The 12,272-nt window shown below is 44.1% G+C and overlaps 1 protein-coding gene across 2 annotated transcripts in view; it reads left to right on the top strand.

Annotated features, from left to right (window-relative positions):
• The window catches only part of LOC120575651 (CXADR-like membrane protein), a 139,420-nt gene that overhangs the window by 48,304 nt on the left and 78,844 nt on the right, over positions 1-12,272 (top strand). The window lies entirely within an intron of this gene.

Raw genomic sequence — 12,272 nt, 5'->3', positions numbered from 1 at the left:
CTGGTGGTCACTGCTTGGTTTTTGGTCTTCACAAGGCATAAAACATCTTATCGTGCTGTACTGTAACTTCAGAACTTGCATATAGCAGGAAATGAGTATGTAAAGATCCTCAGCAGATAATTATTTTATTTATAGTATCAAATCATAACAAGAGTTATCTTGAGACACTTTACAGATAGAGTAGGTCTAGACCACACTCTATAATTTACAAAGACCCAACAATTCTAGTAATTCCCTCAAGAGCAAGTATTTAGTGCAACAGTGGCGAGGAAAAACTCCCTTTTAGGGAGAAACCTGGGACAGACCCAGGCTCTTGGTAGGCGGTGTCTGACGGGACAGACCCAGGCTCTGGGTAGGAGGTGTCTGACGGGACAGACCCAGACTCTTGGTAGGAGGTGTCTGACGGGACAGACCCAGGCTCTTGGTAGACGGTGTCTGACGGGACAGACCCAGGCTCTTGGTAGGCGGTGTCTGACGGGACAGACCCAGGCTCTGGGTAGGTGGTGTCTGACGGGACAGACCCAGGCTCTGGGTAGGAGGTGTCTGACGGGACAGACCCAGGCTCTTGGTAGACGGTGTCTGACGGGACAGACCCAGGCTCTTGGTAGGCGGTGTCTGACGGGACAGACCCAGGCTCTGGGTTGGTGGTGTCTGACGGGACAGACCCAGGCTCTGGGTAGACGGTGTCTGACGGGACAGACCCAGGCTCTTGGTAGGCGGTGTCTGACGGGACAGACCCAGGCTCTGGGTAGGTGGTGTCTGACGGGACAGACCCAGGCTCTGGGTAGGTGGTGTCTGACGGTGCCGGTTGGGGGGGTGTGATGAACAGTGGCAATTAAAGTCACCATAAAGTTAATGGATCTATGACTAGAAATAGTAGTTTTTGTAGTAGTTCATGGTGTAGCACCCATACACGCCCTTATAACACACCCATACACACCCACATAACACACCCACATAACACACATACACGCCCACATAACACACATACACGCCCACATAACACATGTACAAAAGTGTTGTGTGCACAGGCTGCTGGTCAGCTGCTGGCACTGTGAAGTGTGCAGGGCTTTGGCTTACCTTCAGAGCCCCAGACTCTGTGTGTGTGTGTGTGTGTGTGTGTGTGTGTGTGTGTGTGTGTGTGTGTGTGTGTGTGTGTGTGTGTGTGTGTGTGTGTGTGTGTGTGTGTGTGTGTGTGTGTGGGTGGGTGGGTGTGTGTGTGTGTGTGTGGAGTGTGCCAGCACTGCAGTGTTTGCGGAGATGAAGGCAGGGAGGGATCAGTGAGGTGAGGGAAGCACTGCTCGCTCATGCAGAAGGTATTACACCTTTCTGTCTTTTCTCTAATGTCTTTGTTTCTTTATTTCCTTTCATGTCTGTTTTCTTTTCTTATTCCTGCATCTCCCCCTCTGCTCTCTGTGTAGTGGATGTGGTGTGGGCAGAGTGATGAATAATAGAGCCCAGTGGGCCTGGGCCTGTCACACATTACGCACCCCTCCACCTCCAAAAATACTTTTTCCAATTATGAACAATTGGTGCACCCACTGCAATGTGTGGAAAGCCATTGTGAGTAATGAGGAAAGTTTTTAGCGACCACTGTTGATTTATGCGTTATGCACATAGGCGGTCTTGAGTAGATTTCTACACACAATTAATCTGCTACATTGAAACAAAAAGGAATTTGGATTTGTTATTTCCAACTCGTCCTCTGAACACACACGCTGTAAGAAGTAATTTATACTGCCCCTCTGGACTGACTTTGTTTCACAGCGAATAACGTTATCTCACATCCCGTTCACTGTTCAGCTCGCTGCTTCAGGCTGCGCCGCTGCAGCAGACAGTAACGTTACACATCGCGGATCAAATTGTTCATAAAAGTCGTTATGTTGTTTTGGGGACAGTGACATGGCTGATAGCTAGCTTGTCTTGTTGTTCAACATACTGTCAGATTATTTTTACTGATTGCCAACTGTACACAATGTTTTTGGATCTTGCTAGCATAGCGTTAGCTTTCTGGCTTGTAGCTAAACTGAAGGGTTCTATCAGCTGAGCGAACTATAAATATCTGCCGTTGCTAAGGGAGGCAAGTCGTATCTAAGATCCTTCCTATTTCCTGGAGGAGTGAACAATGTTTGCATTGCATAAGAACCTTATAGGATGGGAATGATTGTTCCAGGTATTAGTCTAACTGTCAGGCGTAACCAGGGAAACGGAGTTATTGTTTGGATAAACTTTAGATTTTGATTGTAAAACAAACTAAAATATAAACTAATGTTTTAAAAATATGTTATTTGGCAAGTGACCACGGTATAAGCAAGTTAATGTCCTTCGAGGTGTCCATTGTCAGGACACCTGCGCGTCGGACGGTTCACGCCTCGCCGTCGTCCATTAATACCTGACCATGGACACCTCGTCGGCCATTAACCCTTACATAGTGTATCTAGTAAGAAAGTGCGACCTCAATAGTTAGGTGCATTGAAACAGGTTTTGCTGGCTGAAATTATTCCTCCTGTCCATTCTGGCCATGGAGAGCTCCTTCCCAATATGCTTTTAATGTAACTGATGGGGGACAAAAGTTCTCCTGTGCAAAAATGTATTCAAAAATGTATGAAGATAATAATATATAATAATAATAAAAGTCTGTGAGCCAAATACAGTGGATATCTTTTTAGAATACCATTCCGCCTTTATATATCAAGATACCCACTTTACTTGTTGAAGCCTCAAATTAGCTTCAGATAAGCTGTGGAGTGTGTTTCTTGCGAGGACTATGGGTGGTTCCCCCATCACATTGAAAGCTCATTACGAAGGGATGTTTAACAGCCAGTTTGAACAGAAGGAATGATTACTGCCAGAACCAAACAGCCAATACAGCTAGTGTCAATGTTCATATGGGCACCTGACTATTTTGTGTTTCAAAATTCCAAACCTACCCTTTCAGATGAAGACTTTGGACAGTGTCATCAGTAAGCTATTTTGTATTGATTGATAGATTAGACTAGGCAGTGCCCTTCAAATGTAACACTGATCCCATGTCAGCCTTTATCTAGTGTCCAGAGGCTGAGCAGACACATGTTGTGGTAGTCCGACTGGCCAGAATGAAGCAACCATCCTCCCCCTCTCCCACACATTCGAAACATCCATCACTTGTGTATATGTAGGAGCATTAGCAGCTGACACCACGGATCATTATTTTACATTCTTGGCATACACAGCCAACATCCATGTACATGTTCAGACCACTGTTTGAACCAGCGGGCCTAATGGATGGGATGGAAAGCTAACTAACGAGGTGGTTAGAAGTAGCTTTCATCCCTTATTACACAGGAGAGAAATCCCTCTGCCGTATTGTTTGCTATAATAATACTGTCAATCAAATGTTCTGTACCAAAATCTAAATAAGAAAATGAAAAAATAGTTACAGTTTTGATCATTTTCATATATATAGTCAGGTATCATCCTGTTAAGCCTCAATATTTCAGCCTGTTTTCATGAAGCATTCGTACATATAGCTGTGAAAAGTGCAGCACTGTAATCCATATGTATTCCACGTATTTATTAGTTTAGCTGAGAAAAAGTGAGCGTCATGCAGCGATGACAATTAAGTTTAGACACCAAAACAACTAGTTAAGATTAGAAAAAAAGATGGTGGTTTGGATTAAAACTCTCCCTTGGAACGAACACCTGTTTCCTGGGTGAAAGTCTTGTGTTTTCTCCTGAACTTCTTCTGGGACATGAACTCCCCAGCTGTGTTTAAGGAGCCAAACACCGACAGCTTATGCTGCTCTGTAGCCGTCGTAGACTTTATCGACAATGTTTCATTTCCAGGATTTACCCTGCCGAGATCTGAGGAGCAGTTAACCATAGTCCTCATAAATCCACCGGAGGTTAGAATGCCAACACAGAGGAAGAGGAATGTGAGGGACATCCGGCCAAAACTGAGGGACATCAGCGGAATTTCCGGCGGCACCTGAACAATGCCGGAAATGAAACGTTGTCCATATAGACTAGTGTGTGTGTGACAGGAGCTTTTTTGATGGATGACCAGTGTTAAGATGGTGGCTGCAGGCCTCAGTCTTCAGCAGGCTAATTCAAAACCTCAGTGATGGGCAGCGTGCACCCAGCCAGGGGACAGCATGTGCACTGCCACTGCAGCACACTGACAACTGCACGCCACAGTTTGTTGTGTTGGAGATTCCAGCAGTCCTCTCCTGGTTTTACAGCAGTGCTTGCTGGGGACTGTAGTGGTTGGGATGAAATATGTTGAACTGCTGTGTGAATTCAATGTCACCTTATTCAAAAAGACAACTGCAGCAGAGCTTCAGATGACAAGCCCAGACTTTGACGTTTATATGGAGAGTGATGGTTCTGGTAGTTACTGTATTTCTGCAGGAACTGTCTGATGCTCTCCACAATCCCAATCTGTTGATGCTGTTTCTCTGAGGCCCTGAGCATCAACTGTATGTTCTTCCTATCATTTACAACACTAGTCCACGGACGGGAGAGTCATACTGGGGACTTCACACTTGGATTCAATTCTCTTATAAAAACTGATCGGACAGAATTCTCTGGCTTCTGGCCCATGGGCTGAGACGTGTTGTCACAGGTAGATGCTGAATATTATACTGTATATGCAGCCTTCTCTTTAATCATGTGCAGTGTGCAGACAACAGCTCAAGCACACACACGCGCACACACACACACACACACACACACACACACACACACACACACACACACACTCTTGTTAAAACCTTTTTGAGTGAAGTTTTTCTTCGCCTCTCTGGTCGTCCCTACCTCCCAGACTGCATTGCAGCATCAAGCGTAAAAAATGTGCAAGAGGGAGGCTCAATGTGAATGAGTGAGAGAAAGACAGAGAGAAACATAAGCAGTTTTCAAATAGATTACTGAATACTTCTACCTTTTGATTGATCTTTGCCAGAGGGGAAAGATGAATCATCAGCGGTCAGGGCACGGCTGATCAAATGTACTGATGGGGGTTCACGGCAATAAAGCAGGGTCAGCGGGCCAACTGAGGAATGCTGAGACTTGCAAACGGAGCGATTCATGGCTCTATAACTCAGCCCCATGCCAGATAGGAGGAGGAGGAGGAGGAGGAGGAGGAGGAGGAGGAGGAGGAGGAGGAGGAGGGAAGGATTGCCATCACATAGGGGGAGGGGAAGGTGAAAAAGGAAGCCTCCAGCAGCATGAGGCGTCCTGCAGTACATGAGGAAAGGTTACTGACACACTCTGCTGGAGCATTACACAGTATCACACACAAGCAAGAAGCAGAGGTAATGGACATCTTTAATGGATGTTCAGTTCTACTAGCTTCAGACCAGCCATTCCCTAACTAAGTGGATTTCATTTGAAATGGCCATGGCAAAAAATGTTAGTAACTTAGTGAAAAATTACAAATAAAGGTAAAGTTTGGCCATATTCTATATTTTTCTTATTCTCTACACATCCCAAGACCCAAATCAACAATGAATTGATCCTACTATTGAAGTATTATTATATACATATATTCCTCCTCTGTGCCATAGAGCTCCATTACTGTTAACACTAGAACCCCCAAAGCCCACGCCATTGAACATTGTGATTAAAAAAATGGAATTATCCTGTCATTGTTACTGCTTTGTTTCCCTCCCGCCCTGACTATTCCTAAATACCTATTCTGCACATCTCTATATTGTCATAATTATAGAATCACTTTTAGATAACCAAATAGAGAGGTTTTGGTGTCGATTTTCACAAGGCAGGACCCTGGTCTGGGTCCTGACCCAGCAGCAGAGACATGTGGCATGTTGGGCAATAGTGATGTAACGGACCATAGTTGGTCCGTGGGCCGTACGGATCAGGACTCACGGTTCGGTATACATGTGAACCCTGGATCAATTGCAAAGTTTAACCATAATAATTGTGTGAAATAATTTGTTACGGTCGCTGTTACTTAAAGTAGGCTGATAAATCTCTATGGAGGGTTGCCGTGAAAAGATACAGGCAACGGAATTTTCTGTTCACGTGAGCATGTTAAAAGCAGTTGATAGAGCTGGTTACAGAGCTCCATCATATCAGCGCAGTTGGAAGTTAAGTTACCCGAGAATAGGGGGCTTAAAGCCGGGGTTGGGAACAGAACCGTGGTGCTAATATGGCACTGGTGCCTAAACGACCGGTATGTTCCGGAAGGAATAGCACCGCAATGATCTCAATGATCTCCAATTGAAAGGACAGCAGATCTTTCTGAATCCTTTTTCCATCTAGAAATAGTCAGCATTTCGGTGCCTCATAAATGTCTGCGCTGCTCTCTGATGCTCCAAAACAGATGTTAAAAGCAACAGAAGTACGCTGCATGTCACGCTAGTAAACACTAACGTTACACTTGGCAGCAGGTAACGTTAGCCTACCGTTAGCTAGTAGCTGGATTAAACATGGTTAAAATGCTGACAGCTAAACGATGTAAAAGTGTTAAAGTTTTTCACTGTGGAGGATTCCAACACTGGGACGTACAACAGTCTGCAGCTAAAGACACAAACTAGCACTTGGTCATTGCTGTTGTCGGAAAAACAACAGACGGGACTAAATGGTGCGTTTACTTGAAACTGGTAAACATTGTGGTGCATTCAAAGTTTTAAAAGAACACTTTTCTTATCTGTTTTTGTTGTTTAAGAGCAATTCACGGGTGAAATAAGTTATTATTGTTATGTTATTGTTACTACATTTTTAATATTCATTTAAATTCCCTCCTTCTTTGTGCTGATCCGAAAATTTAGCCATATATAGTAGTATATCAGGGCTCTAGAGTGCGACCAATTTGGTCGCAAATGCGACCAAAATTTGTAAGGGTGCGACTAAGATTTTTCCTAGGTTGCACCTAACGTCCTCGCATCCACTGCCTCTCCACGAACGAAGCGATGTCGTTTATATCGATATGGTTTAATGTTGCGTTACATTCCTTCTGTAAAGCCGTGCCTGTGTTTGGATCTCTCCTCCGCGCAGCCCCCCCCCCCATTCACTCACGGCTCCCCTGCAACATGGAGAGACACAGCGCCGCCGGTCCAAACTACTGACTTTGTCTACAGTTTTAATTGTTATTAACACAGCTGTACATTGTTAAGTATGAGAGGGAAACCTGTATTGGTACCAGTGTTTCCGCTGGTAACTCTCTGTTATTGCGGCCGCCACGGCGAAAAACACATTAGACGTTATTAAATGCAACTAACTTCAGTTCGTTGAGTAATAGCGTGTGAGACGGAGCATGCTGGATCATAGTTCATAAAAATGCAGCGCAGTGACGATACAGACATTTCATAGCCTACACAAGACGGGTGTAACGCCGCTAATGAGTCAGCCGTCACTCTCTGAGTAGCATATGCTTCAGTCCATCTATATATATATATATATATATAATTTTTATATATATATATATATATATATATATATATATCCTAGGCTATTTATTTTAGATAACTTTCATTCACATGTGTTGCAGCTGTATATTTTTAAACTGGTAAAGGAAACCCTGTCTTTGCATTTTATTTTAATCACAATCAGAAGTTTTAATAAGAGCTTGTGAAAAGTGGCTTTGACTTAAAACTGAACATTTAACCCACTTTGTAAAAAAATACAGAGCTATATATCATGTATCGCCATTCAGCATTAATGGCGATGCGAGGAAAAATTTGGGTGCACCTAAATAAAAAAATGTTAGGCGCACCAATGCAACCAAGGTAAAAAGTTAGTCTGGAGCCCTGTACAATTACTTCCCAATAATGTTCTACATGCTCTCATAAAAGGCCGCTCCATCCCAAAGTCCTGGGCAGAATTTTTGTCCCAGTACATCCCTGAAAATGATCTTCTCCCACAAAAGGAGCCAAAGCTGGTCAGCAGCACAATGCTTGAATCCCTGTTGTTCCACTGAGCCCACTCACTTTGACATGGAGATGGGATTTCTCGTTCTCTCATGGTTTTGTCTCTGTCCTCCTCTAACTCAATGATCTCCAATTGAAAGGACAGCAGATCTTTCTGAATCCTTTTTCCATCTAGAAATAGTCAGCATATCAGTTCTTCAAAAGCGTCTCTATTACAGCCCTTTATTCTTTTGCTCCCTGCCAAACCAAGCACCTGTTAGAAACTGTCAGTGTAAAGAAGAGAGGAAAAGAGGAAAGATATCATCCTTTGGAGCCATTTGGTATTTTTAAAATTTTGCCTCAATCTTGCTCAGAAGGTGTGCTATATGTTGCTGTATGTAGCTCAGAGAGGCAGGGCCCTCGCTGCCACATCATTAACATGCTTTTAGATGAGAGTCTCTTCACGTTTGTTCCCCTTCATGTCAAACTGCTCATCAACACAGCACCCGATGCACCATTGTCACATGGCTCCCTGAGCCCCGGGGTGTTCACCCGACAGGAACATTACTCACACTGACAGAGCCATGGCTCCCTCCCCCTCTCCAGGTGGACTACCATCACATGGAGCTCCAGTCTGGGGTAGTAACAACATGACTTGATGATATTTACAACTGCCATTTGCTCTTACAAGTTGTTAGATGAAGGTGCCTACAGATGGTCAGCGGTAACACGGTGATGTAGGCATACGTCATCTCTCCTGGTTACCAGCTGATCTCATTGGTTTCCATAGGTCAGCAGCAGTGAGGTCACAGTTGAAATCATTTTAACTTTGAGTGTGGTGTCCCACGGGAAGTGTTGTCCCCTACCTGTCCCCTAGCTGTCTCCTACCTGTCCCCTAGCTGTCTCCTTCCTGTCTCCTACCTGTCCCCTAGCTGTCTCCTACCTGTCTCCTTCCTGTCCCCTAGCTGTCTCCTACTTGTCTCCTTCCTGTCTCCTACCTGTCCCCTAGCTGTCTCCTACCTGTCACCTAGCTGTCTCCTACCTGTTTCCTTCCTGTCTCCTACCTGTCTCCTACCTGTCACCTAGCTGTCTCCTACCTGTCTCCTTCCTGTCTCCTACCTGTCACCTAGCTGTCTCCTACCTGTCCCCTAGCTAGTTATCTACCGGACCAAATAGCAACGCAGATTTCGGTGCCTTATTTAGGTGCCACTTAAATGACTACGCTTCTCTCTGATGCTCCAAAAACGGACGTTAGAGGGAACCGAAACATCGGCGCACGGGAAGCTAGTTAACACTACACTCGACAGCAGGTAACGTTAGCCTACCGTTAGCTAGTCAACACTACACTCGACAGCAGGTAACGTTAGCCTACCACTAGCTAGTTAACATTACACTCGACAGCAGGTAACGTTAGCCTACCGTTAGCTAGTCAACACTACACTCGACAGCAGGTAACGTTAGCCTACCGTTAGCTAGTTAACACTACACTCAACAGCAGGTAACGTTAGCTTACCACTAGCTAGTTAACGTTACACTCGACAGCAAGTAACGTTAGCCTACCGTTAGCTAGCAGCTGGAGTAAACACGGTTAAAATGCTGACAGCTAAACGGTGTAAAGTGTGTCTGTATTTCACTGGAGAGGATTCTAATACCAGACTGTAGCTGCTGTTGTCTGAAAAACACAGAAGAGATGTGTCACCTTTTTCAGTCCTTCTGAGTTTGCAGGTATGTTTTTAAAGGAATATTTCACCGCTGGAAAGCTGAATATATCTTTAAATTGGGTCACTTATGTAGTAGAAATGTGAGGAAAAAAATTGAAATTGGTGCCTTCTAGGCCGAGAAAAGCCAGAAAATGTGTTTTGGGCTTACATGGATGAAAAACACCAAATCCCAGAATGCACCTGCTTCGTTGCTTTGAGTTCACTCCCAAGCCACGCCTACCGCTTGACAGACAGACAGAGGCATTCAACTCAACTCAAGCATGTTTTATTGTCATTTCAACCATATACACGAAACAACGTTTCATTGTGACTCAAGTGGTGTTACACATTTAAAATATATAAAAACGACATTATATAAAAACGACATACGAAACAGGCTACATTTAGTACACACACTTTATAGGCTCCGTAAAGTTCAGCTAACGCATACTAGCATTAGCGCTTGGTGGGCTGTAAACACAGCCGTGAATTAGCGTGCAATGTAGAATGGTCGGCATTTACACTCACAAACTCCACCAGCAGTTAGCAGTTAAATGGATACAAATCGCCACATTTCTGCGCCACTCGGTGTTAACACAGCCCACCTCTTTTACCCGGCGACAGAGCATCTCTAGCTCGGAGGGCTAGCAGGCCTGGTAGCTGGACAGTCCGGTACACTATTCAGGCATGTTTCCACAACAAAAACACAACAGTCTCTGAACTCACGTTGGGAGTTTCGTTGAAGTTGGATGTAGTCCAGTTTGTGGTCTAAATGAGCGGACACTTGTAAACAGGATCCGTAAAGTTCAGCTAACGCATACTAGCATTGGTGTAGCTAAACACAGAGTATAAACACAGCCGTGAATTAGCGTGGAATGTCGAATGGCCGGCATTTAACAGTCACAAGCTCCACCAGCAGTTAGCAGTAGCTAGTTGGATTTTATTTCTACACCAGTCCGTTTAACACAGCCCACCTCCACGGGCCGGCGAGAGCAGCCTGGTAGCTGGATAGTGCCGGTTCCGGTACACTGTTGTTCAGGCATGTTTCCACAAAAACAAAAACACAGCAGTCACTGAACTCACATTGGGAGTTTCGTTGAAAGAGGATGTAGTCCAGCTTGTTGTTTAATGAGCAGACACTTGCAAGCAGGATGGATGGGACAGGTGGACAGCTAGCGTTAGCTTTCCACCTAGCCGATGAGGATGTCCCCTAGCCGGCTAGCGGCATTGAGCGACACCGCTGGTCTCCGTGCAGGCGAAGCTCACAGTAGTGTGCCGAGTATTGCGTCTGTAATAATGTTTCCTCCATATTCTCCGATCTGTACCGATGTATCCCGGTGGTACACACGTCCGGTAGTTTGAATGCAGATAATTGTTGTAAATGTTTTCTGCTGAAAACTGAGAGCCTGTTTAGCGAAGCTTCAAGATGGCTGACAGTCGTTTTCATTCGGAATACCTCGGCCAGACTTGGCAGTCCAACCCCCTGTGGGCGTGTTGAAAACATACGGAAGTAGATCCTACTACTGGCTGTAGTCCTTGCCTCTGGCCCAAAAATCTTCTGATGACGCAAAAATCGTCATTTTACGTCATCGGAAGATTTTTTTTCCAGGCCCCAAATGCAGAGATCTCTCGTCTCAGGGGGACATGAGGGAGGGAAGCACGGTCATTCAGAAATACTATCGGGTTTCTACTGATACAAAGCTGAATGCTAAATCGGTAAAGTATCCCTTTAATATAACATCATTATAGTCATTATGGCCTTTAGAAAAAATGTTTTTTTTGTGGAGGTGGGGTAGTGCACTATAGGCCCCTGTGGGGGCAAAGCTTTTGTCCTTAATGGCATTTTTTTCCCCTTACATTACTTTTACTTTTATACTTTAAGTAGTTTTGAAACCAGTACTTTTACACTTTTACTTGAGTAAAAAGCTTGACTTAATACTTCAACTTCTACATAAGTCTTTTCAAACCCTAGTATCTGTACTTCTACTTGAGTAATGAATGTGAATACTTTTGACACCTCTGCTCCTCCCGATAAGACAACAAAAGTTCATCTCAAGAACAAAGCTAAATCCACAGTGGGCAAATCCCGCCAGATTACAATTAAGGCAACAACAAAATCAATAGATGCAAGGCGTGAATTTGTGGAAGATTTTGTTGCATGTGTGCTGAAGCTGACATACCGCTAGAGAAAATGAAGAGGATACGTCCGTTTCTTGTTAAACATTGCAAGCAGGGAGGCGCGCTTCCAGAAAACGCCAGCAGCCTCAGGCAGACCTACCTTCCGCTTTGACCATATGCAAATAGTGCTGCAAGAGATCAATGGAAAGAAAATCTTTGTTGTTGTCGACAAAACCCAATTAGCTTTTATTTAGGTAATTTTTAATGTGCTTTGCTGAATATATTAACAGTTTAAACAAAAAAGCTGAATTGTGAGTTTGTGTCACTGAGTTTTTAAAGGCCAATACTGCTTAGAAGAGAAAAGAAAACAAGCAAATCCGAAAAATTCGAAACGGCTAAAAAGAAATCCAAAAACACGGAATTTGAAAAAAGATTTAACAGATTTCATAGGGCCTTATTAACAGAGACACAAGAGATGTCGTTTATACCTCTACTAATTGACACAGCTCAAAAACTATCTGTCTACACTCAGGAAGAGAAATACTCAAATTATAAAGTCTCAGGCTACACTGCAAAAACATTTCTCACAAAGGTAACAAAAGAACCC

Source organism: Perca fluviatilis, chromosome 16 (genome assembly GCF_010015445.1).
Source record: "Perca fluviatilis chromosome 16, GENO_Pfluv_1.0, whole genome shotgun sequence".
NCBI classification, from domain to species: domain Eukaryota; kingdom Metazoa; phylum Chordata; class Actinopteri; order Perciformes; family Percidae; genus Perca; species Perca fluviatilis.
Note: the sequence above shows the minus strand (reverse complement) of the source record. Positions and strands in the feature narration are given on the sequence as shown.